The following is a 17,250-nucleotide window of genomic DNA, read 5'->3' as shown; positions in this document are numbered from 1 at the left end:
TGACAAGGTAAGCTGTGGTCTCTGTGCACTCTGAAGGGCAGGAGAGGACACCTGGAATCATGTCTGCGTGAATGGACTCAGTCTTCCAAAAGACACAGTTTAAATAAATGCTTCAGCAGGTAGTTGCTTAACCACAGTGCAACTGCAGGGCACATGTGCCCTCCCTTTTGGTGCTCCTTTGCTCAGGGGTTTACTGGGCCCCCTAGTGACCACTATACTAACAGGACAGGGTGAGCAGTTGGTTCATGTGTGCAGCATCAGGACCTATTCCAGTGGGTGCTGTGTAGTCAGCCAGGACTCTGTCTTTGTGAGTCATGTCAGTCCTGGAACTATGTCCATGGTTCATTTACAGAAGGCAGAGAATATTGTCAAACATAGGAATAGTGTTTTCGTGTTTGATGAAGAGAATTGTGAATGGGTCTCCTGGAGACTTTTCTTTTAGAATAGAAAACTCGATGCAGGAGAGGCTACCTGGCCCTGGGTGCACATTAAATGAGTGCATTTCCCATATTTTAGATTATCTGGATGCTTGAGAAGGCATAGGGTGGAGTGAAAAGACTCCTGAATGGTGAGTCCTTAACAATGGTATTGAGACCCTTTCTCTGTCACAAGATACCTGGTGACATTGAGCAACTGATTCATTGATCTCTGAGAATCTATTTCTTCCTCTCTGAACAGGAAAATAACTATCTGTTCTACAAATTTCATAAGAGTAGCAGTTGTAAATAAATAGCTACCAGGGGTAAATTACTTTGCAAATGTTAAAGTTATAGGAATCTAAAGAATAAATTATATTTTAAACACTATGAGATAGTGCTGAATATTTTCAAAGTATAAAAAATAAAATATAATACAGTAAAGTTTAAAATGATTTAAAATACACATATATAAATAGAAACAAATTACATTAGGTCTATGATTTAAAACCATTAGAATTATTTTCAAGTACTTATATTTTTGCTGACTTAAAACATGAAATTATGTACATTCTAGTAAAATACTATAAGTCATATATTTTCCACAATACTACCACATATAATAGTTCACAGATGTTTCTTAAACAATTGATTATAAAGGAATCTGGTTTACTATATCCTCATTTTCCCCTTTCATCTATGTACACCATCTGCATTCCATGAACCCTGGGGTAGCTGGATCACCCATTGATAAGATAGACAAATATGAGGCAGGGTATAAATCAGACTGATCTTTACCTAGGATAAGTTCTAACAGAGAATCAACCTTTAGCCTTCTGGACAATGCCTAGATCCTGTTCACTCCATTTTCCTATAAGATAATACAAACTAATCCTAACACATTCATTTCAGAAACTTTATACTGAGGCCATTTCCCCATTTCTCATGCTGGAATTAAACCACACCTCTTTGTGCTGGGGAATGTTCAACAGGTAAGGTTCAGAAGAGAGAGCTTCAATCTGCAGACCTCACACCAAGTGATTACACAAGTAAGACACGTGCGTGGATTCTTCCAACTGAGTCATCCAAGAGTGCTGTTGGGCTTTGTCACTTTGTTGAGTGCTGACTTCAGAACCTATTTGTAAACTGAAATGCACCAAGCATATCTTTGCTGCTACATTTGGAGTTGCTTCTACAGGTCAAATGGCTTTTTCATTTTCACTTGAAAAAAGTGTGAGATCGTAAGTAGCATCATTTTGCTCCATTTTATCAGTCATGGTGGAAAATTAAAACTGGTATTAATGACAGAAGAAAGAGGAGCAGTTGTCTTTTGACTTGAGTACCTACCACATGCAAGTCATTGTGTAAGGAATCTCACATTAATTACTGATAATCCCATAAAAGTTGGGCAAGATTTAGTTTAGTGATGAGACAACTGTCAAGTAAATTAAATCTACATTGCAAGTGACTTCAAATCTCAGATTCTTTCAAACTCCTGAAACTTTACAAAACTAGTAGCAACTCCATGAATACTGAATAATCAAAGAAATACCTGAAGGCATGAAAATAGGTAGATGATTCTAAGAGTTCCCAGAGAACACAAAGGGTCCTGTTCTCACAAGAAGGTGCATTCTTCCTTGCTCTTTTGAATGATCAGAAGCCCTTTTAGGTCATATTTGTCTGTTGGCATTGAACAGTACATTTTTCTAGTGGCTGGTGATTTGGTTAAGTGTAAATCTCAGTCCCAATTTCAATAATATGATACACAAAGAGCTTCATAGTGGACACAGCTTCTATTTCCCTACGAGGGCATCAGAGGACCTCGGTGAACTCTTTTCTGACTTGTGTAGATGATGCCTTATGCCTTTTCATAGCAGTAGAGATCAGAGCACGCCATAGTGCTGCCTGTGGCAGGAAGACCCAGGCCCAAAGGTCTTGGAATTGAAAGATACTGAGGAAAACATGTAAAGGAAGACAACTTTGCCTACCTGGATCTTTCTACTCCTCACAATTCCCATCCTATTTGCCTAGCAGAGGACACCCAGGTGTAATTGGAAAAACTGGTGTATTGGGATGTTTTAGGATACCAAGAGTTTTCTTAGGGATTGGCAACTGCATCCATCATCATTTGGTGAGCAGCACTCATTCAGCCATATCCTTCTTTATATAATGGTCAGGAAGCTTTCGGGATAGACTGGCATGACCTAAGTCAATGAGGTCAATTTTTATTTGGAAAAGGAAGTAGGTGAAGAATAGAAGAGCATTCTTGATGATGAAATGCTAATTATCCAAAGACAAATGATATGTTAGTCCCACTTCTGCTGAAGAATTGAAGACATTACATTTGCCTCACACTTTTTAATCTTCCACTCTATTCTTTATGACACAGGCCTGAAAACCTAAGAATGGAGAGAATTAGTCTTAGAAACTGGATGTTATGGTTTGGATATAAGGTGTCCTTAAAACCTCATGTGCAAGACAATGCAAGAAGGCTCAGAGGTGAAATGATTGGGTTACGAGCGCCTTAACACAATTATTGTGTTAGTTCCCTATTAGGAATTAACTGAGAGGTAGCTGAATGCCTTCAGTAAAGGCCAGTCGGTTGTGGCTGGAGGAGGTGGGTAACTGGGGCATAACTTCGAGGTATATTTTGTATCCGCCAAGTGAAGTCTCTTTCTCTCTGATTTCTGATCATCGTGTGAGTGCTTCTCTCTTCCACACTCTTCAGAAATGATGTTCAGTTTCATCTTGAGCCCCAAGGATGGAGCCAGCTCACTTAGACCTCTGAAACCTGGAGTCCCCAAATAAACTGTTTCTTCTCTAATTGTTCTTGTTGGGTCTTTTAGTCTCAGCAGTGAAAAAGCTGACCAAAACACTGGAGAAAAAATTTGAAATATTAGCATTTTAGGAGATTTTCTCCTACACATGTAACTAATGGGGTATTGGCAACTAGAGGACCAACATGAAAGTCACCTGCTGGAAGGAATGATATGGCTTTTCAGTTCAGTGAGATGTCAGAAAGATCCTCAACCTCACCATCATCCCCACTTTAAGTGGAAAGTTTGAATGCCAGTGTGAATTATTACTCTCGCTAGGACAATTTTGTTTGAATCCCATTATCAGTTGTGACAACAGAGCTCAGGGTCAGCAATTCTGAAAATAAGAAATATGAAATCTTGTATTATGCAGGCAGATTAAAAACTGGGGAAAATAACAGTATAAGAGATATAGATGCAAACTATTGCAGAATAGAAATTATTTAAGAATCAAAGCAAAAATATTAAGTAATAAGATTTTCTAGAATAGAAAGATGATGAAATATTAGAAAAATTTTCTACTCATTTAAAAATATTTTTAAAATACTAAACTTTTTTTTTCCCTGTACAAATATTTTCTCTTCACAAACAGAAGCAAAAGACAGAAAGTAAACAAGGTATAGAAATAAGTCAGTGGGCATGGTGTCAACAGATTCACAGAGAGTGATTTGTATTTTGGCAAGCTTCTTAATCTATGATCTGCATATATTCTTTTATGAGAAAACTATGGTGCCAATAACAGCAGTTTTAACCTAAAAGAAATTAACATCCAGAGATATTTGGTATTACTTGCTTAAATATTGCTATATCCCTCCACATTCTATAAAGCCACCAAGAGAAATATCTTCTGTATTTTTCTTCACAGTTTAGCATCTATCTTAAGTCTTCCCTTAAAGATGTAGCTGGCATACACAGGAGTGGGAATCTGGGCCACCTTAAAGCTCTTCCCTTGAAGACCTGTTCCTGTGGCACTGGCAGATGGATGTGTTATCATCCATTTGAGGAACAAGTTCCATTCCATCACGGATCTCAGACTTGCTGAACTGGTGCTCTGAATATTTCTATAGAACTCTGTAATAGAAGCAGTAAAGCCTGTGTGGCTGTAGCAGGTCCCCAGCAGTCAATGGCCCTTCTTTTGTAATCTTCTTGGCTTCTTCATCATTTTCCTTGGCCCATTTAACTTTCTCTAGTAAATCACTAAGATTTCTTTTGATTGGAACAGAATGTTTCCATGGCCCAAGTGCCACATAGAAATGTTCATAATAGGGCAAGTCCTGCTTCAGAACCAGACTGTCTCCCAACATGAGATACGGATACCTATACACAGCCACGGTCCCATCGACGTTCACCTGATACTTGTACTTAAAGAAATCAAAGAAACCCATCAGCTTGGCTTTTCCAAGCTCCTTTTCCTTCTCCTGGAAAAAGAAATATCCTGCAATTCCTGCATCTAGCAGTTGTGGGTTTTCTTTGAATAGCTGTACCAACTGCAGCCTCTCCTCACAACTATCTCTACCTCTGATAAAGCTTTCTCTGTTTTACTGATCCAGGAAGGCCCTGTATTTCCCTGAATGGAGAGCAGATCATTGGTGACACCCTCATTGCTTCAAGCGTGGAGTGGGTGATGTCACAGGTTGGAAGGATAACAGCTCTTGAATCCAGAGAGTCACACCGGGAAATGATAGGTATAGGGCCAGGGATGTCATGGGCTTTTCGGTGCTCCAGGGGCCAATCTCCAAGATTAATATAAAATTCTAAATCTGGGAGAAGGACCTTTCTTGCCAGTGACAGCAAAATTTAATCAGAGAACATTTTGAAGTCTGTGTGTTTTCCTAAAGATCTCCGGTAAATGTGGTTATTGAGAATCGTGTAATGTACCATAGCACCCCTCTCATCCCCAAATCTTTTGGGAACTTCATTTAGCATCTGCGGGAGATTGATGCTGGGGAAGGAAGCAAAATCCTCTTCAATCTGTGGTTCCTTGGTTGGACAAGAAAGAGTTCTCTGCTAGGTCTGAGGATCCTGTTCGGGACACTCACAGTATTCATGGTACACTGGTCCTTTTAAGATATAGAGAGACTGAGCCACATGTTCATTATCATAGAGGATCTCTATCTTGGACACTTCATTGACCATTTCATACATTCCATATCTCACCAAAAATGTTCCAGCATTCCTGTCCAAAGGTTTAGGGATTCGAACTAATTCTTTAGGTGAAAGAGATGTGACTACTACTTTGACTAGTGTTCCACCCGGGGGCTAGCGTGTGAGGTTCTGGCCTCCGGAGTTGACCGCCTGCAGGAAGAAATAGCGGTCGGTCGGGCAGAACGAAGGCCGCCTGCAGCCCGGGCCCCCACGGCCAGGCTCCGCGGCGCTCTGACTGGGGCCTCGGGGCTCCTGCGGCCAGGAGCAGGGCGAGCTGCAGCGGCAGCAGCGGGACCGCGCGAGGCAGCGCATGGGCCGCGGGCATCTGAGGTCCAGCTCTGAGGCTGCAGGGAGGGTCCCGCGCTCCTGGGTTGGACCTCTATGTGGCCGCCTGACCCCCCCGCCCCGCCCCCAGCCAAGTGCTAAAATTTTAATCCTTTTCTAGTTTAAAATTTCCAATAAGCCAAGAATAGGAAGATATTTCTTATATTAATAACTCTTTTGTTATTATTCATTTTTATTTAAAACATTTTAAAATTGACACATAAAGTCATTTACTGTGTAAATGAGGTTTTCACATAAATATACACTGCAATACAAGTTGTCTAGACTAAATCTAGACAATGAACATGTATTGCCTCACATAATTATCATTTTTGTGGTGAGAACATTTAATATCAACTCTCTTAGCTTTTTGCAAGAATACAACACATTATTAACTATAATCATCATGTTTTACAATCGCTCTCTTGAATTTATTCCTCTTATCTAATGAAATTTTGTATTGTTTGACCAACATCTTCCTAACCAACCCTCTCCAACCAACCCAGTTGTGGCATCTACCTACCATTCTATTCTCTACTTCCGTGAGATAAGCCTTTTCATTTTACTGGTTTACTTATTTATTTCCTAGGTATTGAAGCCAAGTCTTTGCACTTGCTAAGTATGTGCTCTACCAGTGATCTATAACCAAGTCCCACTATTTCAGTTTCCACGAATGACTTGAGATCATGTGATATTTGTCTTTCTGTGCCTGGTTTATATCATGTAGTATAATGTCCTGAAAATTCCTATATGTTTTTGGAAATTATATGATTTCCTTCTTTTATATGGGTAAGTAGTATTGCATTTAATGTATATATACACTTTATGGGTTCATCTGATCAGGGACACATAGGTTACTTCCATGTTTTTCCTATTTTGGATAATGCTGCAATAAACATGGGAGTGCAGATATCTCCTCAGCATTCTGCCTTCATTTATTTTGGAAATGTACCCAGTAGTGAGAAGTTTGGATCATGTGGAAGGACTATTTTTGTGGAAACACCATATGTTTTGCATAATGATTATACTAGTTTACATTCCCACCAACATGGTACAAAAGTTCACTCTTTCCACATTCTTCCTAACACTTGGTATCTCCTCTTTTTGATAGTCATCCAAACAGGCCTGAGGGGATATTTCAGGTTTTTAATTTGCATTTCTCTGATGATTAGTGATGCTTAACATTTTTTTATATGCCTGTTGACCATTTGTATGTTTTCTTTGAGAAACATCTATTAAGTGCTTTTGCACATTTGTAACTTGGTTTGATTTCTTGCTATTGATTTTTTGGTACCTTATATATTTTGGATATTAACCCCTTGCCAGATACATACAAATATTTTCTCCCATTCTGTATATTGTCTCTTTAGACTATTGTTTACTTTGATGTGCAGAATGTTTTTAGTTTGATGTAATCCCATTTGTTTATTTTTGCTTTTGTTTTCTTTGTTGTGTGGTTGTATTCCCAGTCAATGCTGAGATTAATGTCATGGAGTTTTTCCAACAATGTTTTCTTCTAGTGGTTTTAATTTATGACCTCCATCTATGTTTTTAAATTCATTTTGAGTTGATTCTTAGGTGAGATTAAGAGACTAATTTCATTCTTCTGCATGTGGATTTCCAGTTTTTCTAACACCATTTATTGAAGAGATTGTGTTTTTTTGTTTGTCAGTTCTTGGTACCTTTCTGTCAAAAACCAGTTGACTTGACATGCATGCATTTGGTTCTGGGTCATTCCCCTACTCCAGCTGTTTTCTGCTAACGCCATGCATTTTGTTATTATGACCTGTGGTATATTTTGAAGTCTTGCAGTGTGATGCCTTCAGCTTTATTCTTTTTGATCAAGATTGCTTTCTTTATTTGTGATTTTATTGTGGTTTCACATGAATTTTAGAATTTTCTCCATTTTTATGAAAAATTACATTGTATTTTTGAAAGGTTTTGTGTTAAATGTGTAGATCATTTTAGGTAGTAGGGATGTTTAAAAAATATTGATCTTTCAACCCATGAACCTGTGATACTTTCCTAGTTTTTTTGTGTCTTCTTCAATTTCTTTGATCAATGTTTTATAATTTTCAGTATATATATCTTTTACTTCCATTTTAAAATTTATTCCCAAGTACATATTTATAACTATTATAAATGGGTTTTTCCCTTTATTTCTTTTTCAGATAGTTCACTATTAGTGGATAGAAGCATTACTGATTTTTACATGTTGATTTTCTATCCTACAATTTTACTGAATTTATTTATTAATTCTTATTTTTTGTGTATTTTAGAGTTTTGTCGAAATAGGAGCCTGTTGTCTGTAATGAGGAGCAATTTGATGTCTTATGTAGAGGATACCTTTTATTTCTTTCTCTTGTCTAACTTCGCTGGTAGGACCTCTGTTACTATATTAAATGGAAGTGGTGAGAGTTTTCAATATTTCTCTGTTGCATATGATGTTAGTTGTGGTTTTGTCATATATGAGAATAATTTTGTTGAGATACATTCCTTCTAAGTCTATTTTGTTGAGCACAAAACATTAGGAGAGGATGTGGAATTTTGTCAAATACTTTATCTGCATTTATTGAAATGTTCGTGTCTTTTTCATACTTTATTTTGTCAGTAAGATTTATCTGAATTATTGACATCCAATGTGAACCACCTTGCATTCCTGGGATGAATCCCACTTGATCAAAGTGAATGGTCCTTTTATTATGCTGTTGAGTTTCATTTGCAAGTGTTTGGTTGAGAATTTATCAGTAAAAGCTTTATTACTGATTCAGTAACCTTAATAATGAAATGCTAATAGTTTTCTATTTCTTCATAATTTCATTTTAGTAGCTTCTGTGCATTAAGGAATTTATCCACCTCTTCTAGGTTATACAATTTTTGACATATAAATGTTTATAATAGTCTCTTATTATACTTTGCATTTTATTGTATCAGTTATAATGTCCCCCTTTTCATTTCTAATTTTATTTATTTGAGCCTTGTCTCAGTTTTTCTTAGTCTACCTAATGCTTGTCAATTTGATTTATAGAAATAAACACCAACTTTTACTTTCAATGATATTTTCTACTTTTTATAGTCTCTGATTCTTTTATTTCTTCTCTGATATTTATTATTCCCTTCCTGCTACTAACCGAAGAGTTCTACTTGACCACCTTGCTCTGACATTCAAGTCATTACTTGATATAAGAATATCTCTACTATTTTGCTAATGTGTGAATATGATTTAGTAATCAATAATAAACTATTGAATAGTTTTGAACAGTTTATAAAGATGTAGTATCCAAATTGTCCATCATAGTTCATTTTTGTGTAGTCATATTTTTATATACTCATCCTTGTTGACATCAGGAGATAAAATTTTTCTGAAAAATATTTGGAAGTAGTGAAAATTTGTGATCTCTTCATTAAGCTCTTGGAAACATTTTCAATATATTGTTGGGATTACTTTTTCTCAATTCCAGATGTATGCTTCTGTTTAGAAAGTATGTAATTAGTGTAACCTTCCTAATCTCTAGTTAATCCTTCACTTATTCCATACAGGTGGGGTGAGTTGTCTCATTAGGATAAACACTAATATAAAAATAAGAAGAGTTTAAGATGTACAAAGAATAGTTCTGGTGTGATCAATGTTCATGGCTTATGGTTTGGATGTTTTTGACTCTTTTAATTAGTAATGAACTATACCAAATATCAGCAAATTTCTCCTAAGTCAGATAGTTAATATTTTTGTGGGATTATAGCACTCTGATGCGATTTCTCAATTTTGCAAAAGTAGTTACAGATAATGTATTTTAAGAAGCATTTATTTACACAGGCAAACAATGAGCCAGTCTGGCCTACAAACTGTGTGGATTCCTGAACCATCTCTTATTCTATGGGTGAGATTTAAAATTTGTTTGTTTGATGCACTTATTTACATATTTTCTTCACTGTAAGTTAATAACAACAATAACATTTATTGACTGCCTTGTTCCTGAAAAGGTGCTAAATGTTTTAAATAAATAATTTGATTAAATGCTCATAGCAATTTTGTGAACTGAGAACTAGGGAATTCAATAAATTGTACAAGGTGAACAATACTGGTAGCACTCTGAGGACACGTTACTCCCAAGTGTAAGTCTTTAATCTATGCATACTTCATCTCTTCTTAAAATATAGCATGTCAGTCAATGACAAATATAAAAAGAGGTAGATTTGCCTCAGATGGTAGGAAACAAAAATTCAAGTGAGATTTTTCTGAAACAGAATTTTCTTAAAATGCAAATCAGAAATTATGGTCCTGTGTGAAACAGAAAACATCTGTCAGAATGGAGAAGCACACTAACTGAACTCTTCAGAGAAAGAGTGTTGTAATTTAATTGAAACTGATAAGGAGTGCGAAATTTATTGGCTTGATTCAGTATTCATTTGACACTTCCATAGAAGTAGGCAGTCTGCTTAAAGTTAAACCAACCAGTGAGAATATCATTTTTTCAATCCATTTTATTTTAAGCATATAGAACAAACCAGCATCAGATCTGGGTAGAGAGAGCGAGGCATAATGTATGTATTTCTGCACTATGACTTGTGGCAGTTTGAGGGAAGCATTGTCTTTTCTTTGCTGACCTATTTTATATTGTAAATAATCTGTTTTCTTAACAGATTATTGGGGAATAGAAAATTTTTTCTTCTTTTTTTTTCATTTTTACAGACCACATTTTGATTCATTGTGCACAAATGGGGTACATCTTTTCGTTTCTATGGTTGTGCACGATGTAGATTTATACCATTCTTGTACTCATACATGTACATAGGGTAAGGATGTCTGTCTCAGTCCACCATCTTACATACCCTGTCCCCTCCTCCCTCTCACTTCCCTCCATGTAATCTAAAGTTCCTCCATTCTGCTCTCACCCCCCACCCTCCCACCCCCTTTCTATATGGTCATTCACTTATCTGGGAAAACATTGGGCCTTTAGTTTTTCATTTATAGCAGCTCAATTCACGATGGGTAGATTGTGGAGCCAAACTAGATGCCCCAACAGATGAATGGATAAAGAAACTGTGGTGTATATACACAATGTGATATTATTCAGCCATAAAGAGGAATAATATTATGGCATTTGTAGATAAATGGGTGGAATTGGAGACTATAATGCTAAGTGAAATAAGTCAATCCCAAAAAAACCAAAGGCCGAATGTTTTCCTGATAAGTGGAAAATAAATTTAATACCTCAGTTTCTTCCCCCATTTTCTCCTTTCCCTTACTTTTTTGAATTTCTGTGAGTACTTAATATTGGTTTCAATTAAATATCAATTTCCAAAATGCATCTTTAACTTTAAATTTCTCAAAATAAACTATAAATGTTAAAATAATTCTATAATAGATACACAAGGAACCCCGAGAAAGCCTTACAAAATCCAAATAGAAGCTCACTTGTTAATGAGTAATAAAAGTAATGCATTATTCAGTAATAGATTTTTGTTGTGCTAGTGAACATCATAAAGAGAATGGTTAATTAGGAAAAATATGTAAAATGTTAAAATAATTTTGAGTAGAGATAGAAAATATTCTTACTTCATCTGAACTTTCGTTTCCTTTTTTGTAGTAAAAAGTTATATTAGGCGTAATATTTTTATTTATTATCTAAATATATTGGGTTAGGAAAAACCAATTTTATTTTTCAAGTGCCATTAATTCTTAAATGTAAATGCCTTCAAGGAAAAGTACAAACATGATATTTAATGAGGTTATTCTATTTTTTCTCTCTCGCTGTTTGTTATTCTTTCTTTAAACTACGGGGGGGGGGGGGGCGGTTCTCATTTCCCAGAAGAAAAGAATGGGGAGAAAAGAAAAAGGGGGGGGGGGGAGGGAGGGAAGGGTCGAGGGGGGGGGGGTTGTCTCATCGGAAGGGTCTCTGGGACTCCCTCCTATTCCGTGGTTCCTGGAAGACCCTTCAGGAATGCTCCACTGTGAGATGAACAGATGTGTCGCACTACAGGTGTGACATTTGGCAGCGGTCCAGGAGAAAAACGTTCCACTTCTCCAACAGCATCACCTATTCACGCCAGGCCTTTGCAGAAGGAAGGAGAGAGAGCCGAATGTCCTGGCGTTCCCCGCGGGCTGAGAGACGAGGATGTCAAGTTCCACGTCAGCGCGAGCAATAGTCTGGAGGTGGCGGGCGGACGAGCGCGCACGCGCGAGCGGGGTGGCGGGCGGCGCCCGCAGCCACCACCCGCCGAGGGAGCCCGACGTCGGCCCCGGCCCCGGCTCGGCAGAGGGACGCGATGGGCCGCGGCGCTACCCGCCCGCGACGGCAGCACACCGTCCAGGGGGGCGTCAGGAGGCAGCGGCGGCGGCGGAGGCGGCGGCGGCGGCGCGGACGCGACCGCCTCGCGGGCACACCCTCCCGGAGGAGGGGACCCGCGAGGCGGGTCGCGTCACCGCCGCCGTGGCCGACGACGACATCCATGAGGTTATTCTTAAATCATCAAAGCACTGCTTGCAAGAACTTCTCGATATTCAAAAAAAAAAAAAAAAAAAATTTAATCAGCCTTTTCCTTATTAGCCCCTGTCCCCCTTATTCTTTGCCAGGATGGTAGACCTTCCTTGGTCTAGCAAAATTTTCCACATAAAGGGTAATTCTAGGATCCACTTAATTTCTGTGTGGGTTACACATAACAAATTCCTCCAGGTCCTTATATCTGTGCCTGTGAAATCCAGTTTTCTTACTGATTTCTTCTTCTGTCCTTTCATTATCCATATTTTGATTTTTACCAATTTATTCATATATCAGTTTTTGAAGCAGTAGAAAGATAAAAGGTTAAGTCAGTTTATTTTACTATTTTTTGTGTTTTGTTTTTAGAAATTGATGACTTAGGATATTAATTGAGGAAAGCCATAGGACAATTGTTATTAATTATGTTCAATCGGCTCTTAATTATTTATACATTATTCAACATCTTGCCTTCATGAATGTTGAGAGATAGTAGAACAAGAGTCATTCAAATTTTGACATTACCCTGTGAGACAAGTTATGGTTCTAAATTAAGGTGATTAAATGAATGAGGGGGATACCAACTGGAATGTAGAAAGCTGTTTGTGGAGTGTTAATATCCACACTTGTTTCTTCTGGCAAAAAGCAGGCACTGACTGCTGCAGTAGAACCAATTTGCACTGAAAGTAACTTTTAGTTGGATTTCATGCATATGTTAATCACCAGCAAATTTGACAAGGTACTTGTTTAAGCTCAATCACCAAATTTGCACAGAATTTCCTCATCTAAACAACACAAAGTATATTTGAAAATCCCCACACAAAAATTAAAAAATACAATTTATGTATATAGTATTTTTCCAATTTTAGCATGTTCTTTGACTGTGCCAACCTTAATTATTCTTTTTTGCATAGTGTACCTTTTATCTCCAGTATGATATGATGTCATCACAGGTACAACAGCATCCAAAAGATATTTCTCCAAAGTGTGGCCAGAGAATATCTTTGGATAGCTCTTCTATTTCTTAATCTCAAACCTGAACATGTTTATTTTCCACAGAGAGGAGTACTATCAATGTTTTTACTGTTGCAATTGTTGCTACTAGTGGTTTAATTCTTATTCTTCTCTGGTAATTTATTTTTCACAGTTCTTACACAGAAATATTTCAAATTAAATCAGAGAAAGGTTTACTGTGAGGCTATAAGATTAAGATGCATTCAACAATAACATGCTAAGCTTTTGACATATAAATTCTTACATCTGACTTTATCATAACTGTACTTAAAGTCAGAATTTATCTTCAGTTTAATTTTTCCAGATGGGAGTTGTAATTGCAGATAAGAGATACTCACTCGTAATATTTGTAGCATGTAGACAAATGACTCAACTTGTAATATTTACAGCACAAATGACTATAAGAATTCCTCTAGGTCAATAAATAACAAAAAGACAGGATGAAAGAAAGTTTGACAAAGACTTGAACAGTCACTTCATGAAAAGAATTCCAAAAGGCCTGCAAATGTAGGGGCTCAGCCTTTTCAGTAGTAGGGGAAAAGCAATTTTAAGTCACAGTAAGAAACCATTATACCATTATACACACGACTGGCAAAATGTACTAAGACAATGATGTGGGAGAGTAAATTTATACAAGCACACTGAAAAGTGTGTAACTAAGTCAAAAGTAATATACTCTGGGACCTGGGATTTCCACGCCAAAGTAAATATCCTAATGAAAACCATGCATAATGTAACAGCATCCTCCCAAGTGAAAGGGCACAAAAATGTGTCTCTTAAAAACAATGTTCAACATAAAAGGCAATATAGCAAAGAATACTTAGGGTATGGTTCTATTTAGATAAATGTTCAAAACCAGGCAAAACTGAATGATGGTTGAGGAGTACACACTAGATAAACTCTAAAGGGGAATCAGAAATCAAGTGAGAATGGTGGCCCCTGGTGGGGAGAGAGGAGGCTGCGGGGATGATCCTTAAGCACTGTTTCTCCTCTCTGATGGTGGTTATTTACCTTCTGCTTTTTATTTATTAATGCAGTTGTGTTTATGTTTCTTATGTTTCACGTTCTCTCTTGAATGTGTTTAGGAAACATACTCACTCAGTACACACTTGCTCCTAGCTTGAGAATGGATTATATGTGGGCAAGAGTGGACCAAGGAAACCATAATGTGGGGGAGAGATTAACAGGAGCAGGGGCTTGGACCAGGGCCATGGTCCAGGGACAAAGAGATGGAAAGAAATAGATCCATCAGGCAGTATTACTAGGACTTGCTAATGGATGGTTTCCTCTTATTCCTTGTGATAGTTCATAAACCAGAAAAGGTTACATGGACAGAAGCAGCTGGAACTATTCGGGATGGAGTATGAGTTTATACAGTCCTGCATATTCTTTCTCATCTCTCTCCTGGAAAATCAGTACTGATAATGGATGGAGCAAGTGTAAGTATTAATGTGTGTTTTTAAGAAATAGATTAACATGCAGTCAACCTAGGGAATTTAGAAACAAGCTAATAGAATTCTTTGCCAATTGATTAATAACTGACATCTTTACCAGCCTCCCATTTTGTTATCATAAGCAGGTTTTATCAATAGGAGGTAAAAGTTAGATTTAGTGTAATTAGTTTCTAATTACTTTAATTGTACCAGTACATTAAAAAGAAAACAAGTCTCCCCCGCCCACATCCCATGCTGGGGAGGGGACCCAGGGTTGGTAAGTAAGCTCTCTACCACTGAGCTGTACCCCCAGCCAAACCATTTTTATTCATCCCTGGAATTCCTTACTGGTTTTGTATAATATCACTGACACTTACTCAGGTTAATAAAGTGTTGGTATTTTATAGCTAGATCACAAAGGAGGTCAAAATGTACTAAATTAAATGTATTCCATATAGCATCCAGAAATAGACTATTGCAATAATAGACACTAAAAGACTATGTAAAACAGCTGGTCTTGGTGGCACACATCTGTAATTCCAGTAACTCTGGAGGCTGAGGCAGGAGGATCACAAGTTTGAGACCAGTCTCGGCATAATTAGCGAGGCCCTAAGGAACTTAACAAACCCTGTCTCAAAAAAAAAGGTGTTGGGGATGTGACTGAGTGGTTAAATACCACTGGTTTAATTAACAGTACAAAAACAAACAAAAAACAAAAGAATATGTAAAATATTATAATCTAAAATCATTGCAAAACTTGAGGTGAATTTGTAGTTTCCTATTTGGCTATTGATGAAAATTATTTTCCTTTCCTTTTCTCTGGAAAAAGGCAGAGCTGTCTTCAGCATTGACGTCCTCTGATGTCCAACATCAGGGTAGTAGTGTTTCCCTGTGCTCACCCTACAGGTCCAACAGCTGGAGTGTTTGAAGTGCTCCAGTCTCCAAAGAGAGGCAGCTAGGTTCCTGAAGTACTTAAACAGTGCCCTTAAGCCGCCTTTCTCTTTCTAAGGTCACGTTTCTGAATGTGGCCTCCATCCTGGAAATGATGCTCAGACCTGAGCATGTGAAGTGTGCAGCTTTTCTACTCCCCCTTCTGAAGAAGCCAATCACACATTTACCCTGCTAAATTTATCTGTACTTTTTTCCTTTTTTATTATAACATTTTTTGTTTGGGGGGTTTTGTTTTTTTTGTTTCTTTGTGTCACTAGGGAGAATTCACAGGAAGTCTACCATGGAACTACATCCCCAGATGTTTTTATTTTTTATTTGTTTCTTTATTTTTAAAAATATATTAAAGTAATCCAGGTGCAATGGTGCATGCCTGTAATCTCAGTGACTTGGGAGGCTCAGCAACCTAGCAAGACCCCGTCTCAAACTAAAAAACAAAGAGGGCTATTGATATGGCTCAATATGAAACATCCCAGGTTCAATTCCTAGTACCAAAAAAAGTGCACATGCACATACCTATATGCACATATGAACGTGTATGTATATGTGCAGATACACACATATACTATATATATACATACACACACACACAAGATATATATATGCTGTATATTTTATATAGTCTACAAAATAGATTGGATATGGCCTGTCCCTTGCATTTGTTAACCCTTGTACATGTGTTTCCACACAGGTATTTGGTATAATAGTTATTCAGTAAGCACAGAACAGAGGAGCCAAAGTGATTTCAATAGCATGCAGCTTGGAAGTCAAGTGGTGCCTTGAAAGACTTAGGCCTTCTATAGGTGGGTTATATTACTCAGCACAAATTGAGAACATGAAATTTTTCAGGGAAATAACAATCCCAAATGGCACTGATAAAGTGAAGTACAAAATCCCAAATGAAAGTTAATTTTAAAATTCACTAACAGCTAAAAAAAATCTGTGCTGATTCCAAATTTACTTAAGTGATAGCTTTAATTATTTAAATTTTTCAAACTTACATCTTTCTTTTTTTTAACTTTGTCTTACCAATTTACCCAAGTTTGCTTTAACTGAACCTGACACACTTTAGAAATTCCTGTTGTTTCTTTGGTTTCACTCAATAAATCAATATATTTTTGTACCACTCTGTTTCTCAACCTCTTTTACCCCATCATATAACCTTAAAGTTCTGTTTTCTGTGAGTCCCTAGGAAGACAAATGACCCATGCACACAGAAACACAAGTCAGATATAGTTTAAAGTGAGCAGGACATGGTGGACTCTGATGAGTCTCTTGTCAGCTCTTAAGAAGGTTCAACCTAGCAAATATAAACAAATAAATAACCAAATATATATATATATATATATATATATATATGTGTGTGTGTGTGTGTGTGTGCATGTGTGTGTAAGTGTATAAAAGTTGAACCTCTCCAAACAGCAGTGCCTACTGAGAGAAGGAAGAAAATAGGAACAGAGAAACTAACTGAAAAAGATCAAAGAGAATGAGCAGAGTGTAAGTGAAGGGAGGCAGGAAGAGAAGTAATGTTCACTGAACTTAATATGGACATTTCCTCCTTACATTCTCACAAAAATTTTTTGATTTCACGTAATTTTGATTCTGGTACTGACACATACCATGCACATATTTTGTTCTGTTACCAACCAGATGTAAGAGATGTAAAGTAAGTGCTAAA

General features: G+C 37.3%; 1 long non-coding RNA gene and 1 pseudogene across 3 annotated transcripts in view; one reads left to right on the top strand and one right to left on the bottom strand.

Annotated features, from left to right (window-relative positions):
* The window catches only part of LOC306641230, a 41,408-nt gene extending 26,594 nt beyond the window's left edge, over positions 1 to 14,814 (top strand). For both annotated transcript variants that reach the window (XR_013758075.1, XR_013758076.1), the window contains exon 4: positions 14,497 to 14,814. This is a non-coding gene — a long non-coding RNA (uncharacterized lncRNA). The remainder of the gene's footprint in view (positions 1 to 14,496) is intronic.
* Positions 3,983 to 5,702, bottom strand: LOC306641384 (protein O-glucosyltransferase 3-like; annotated as a pseudogene). The gene has a single exon. The product of its transcript is annotated as a protein O-glucosyltransferase 3-like (transcript).
* Positions 14,815 to 17,250: the final 2,436 nt, after the last annotated feature.

Source organism: Sciurus vulgaris (genome assembly GCF_902686455.1).
Source record: "Sciurus vulgaris genome assembly, chromosome: 12".
In the NCBI taxonomy this organism is placed as follows: Eukaryota; Metazoa; Chordata; class Mammalia; order Rodentia; family Sciuridae; genus Sciurus; species Sciurus vulgaris.
The sequence above is the reverse complement of the archived record's forward strand: the minus strand, read 5'-3'. Positions and strand labels throughout refer to the sequence as shown.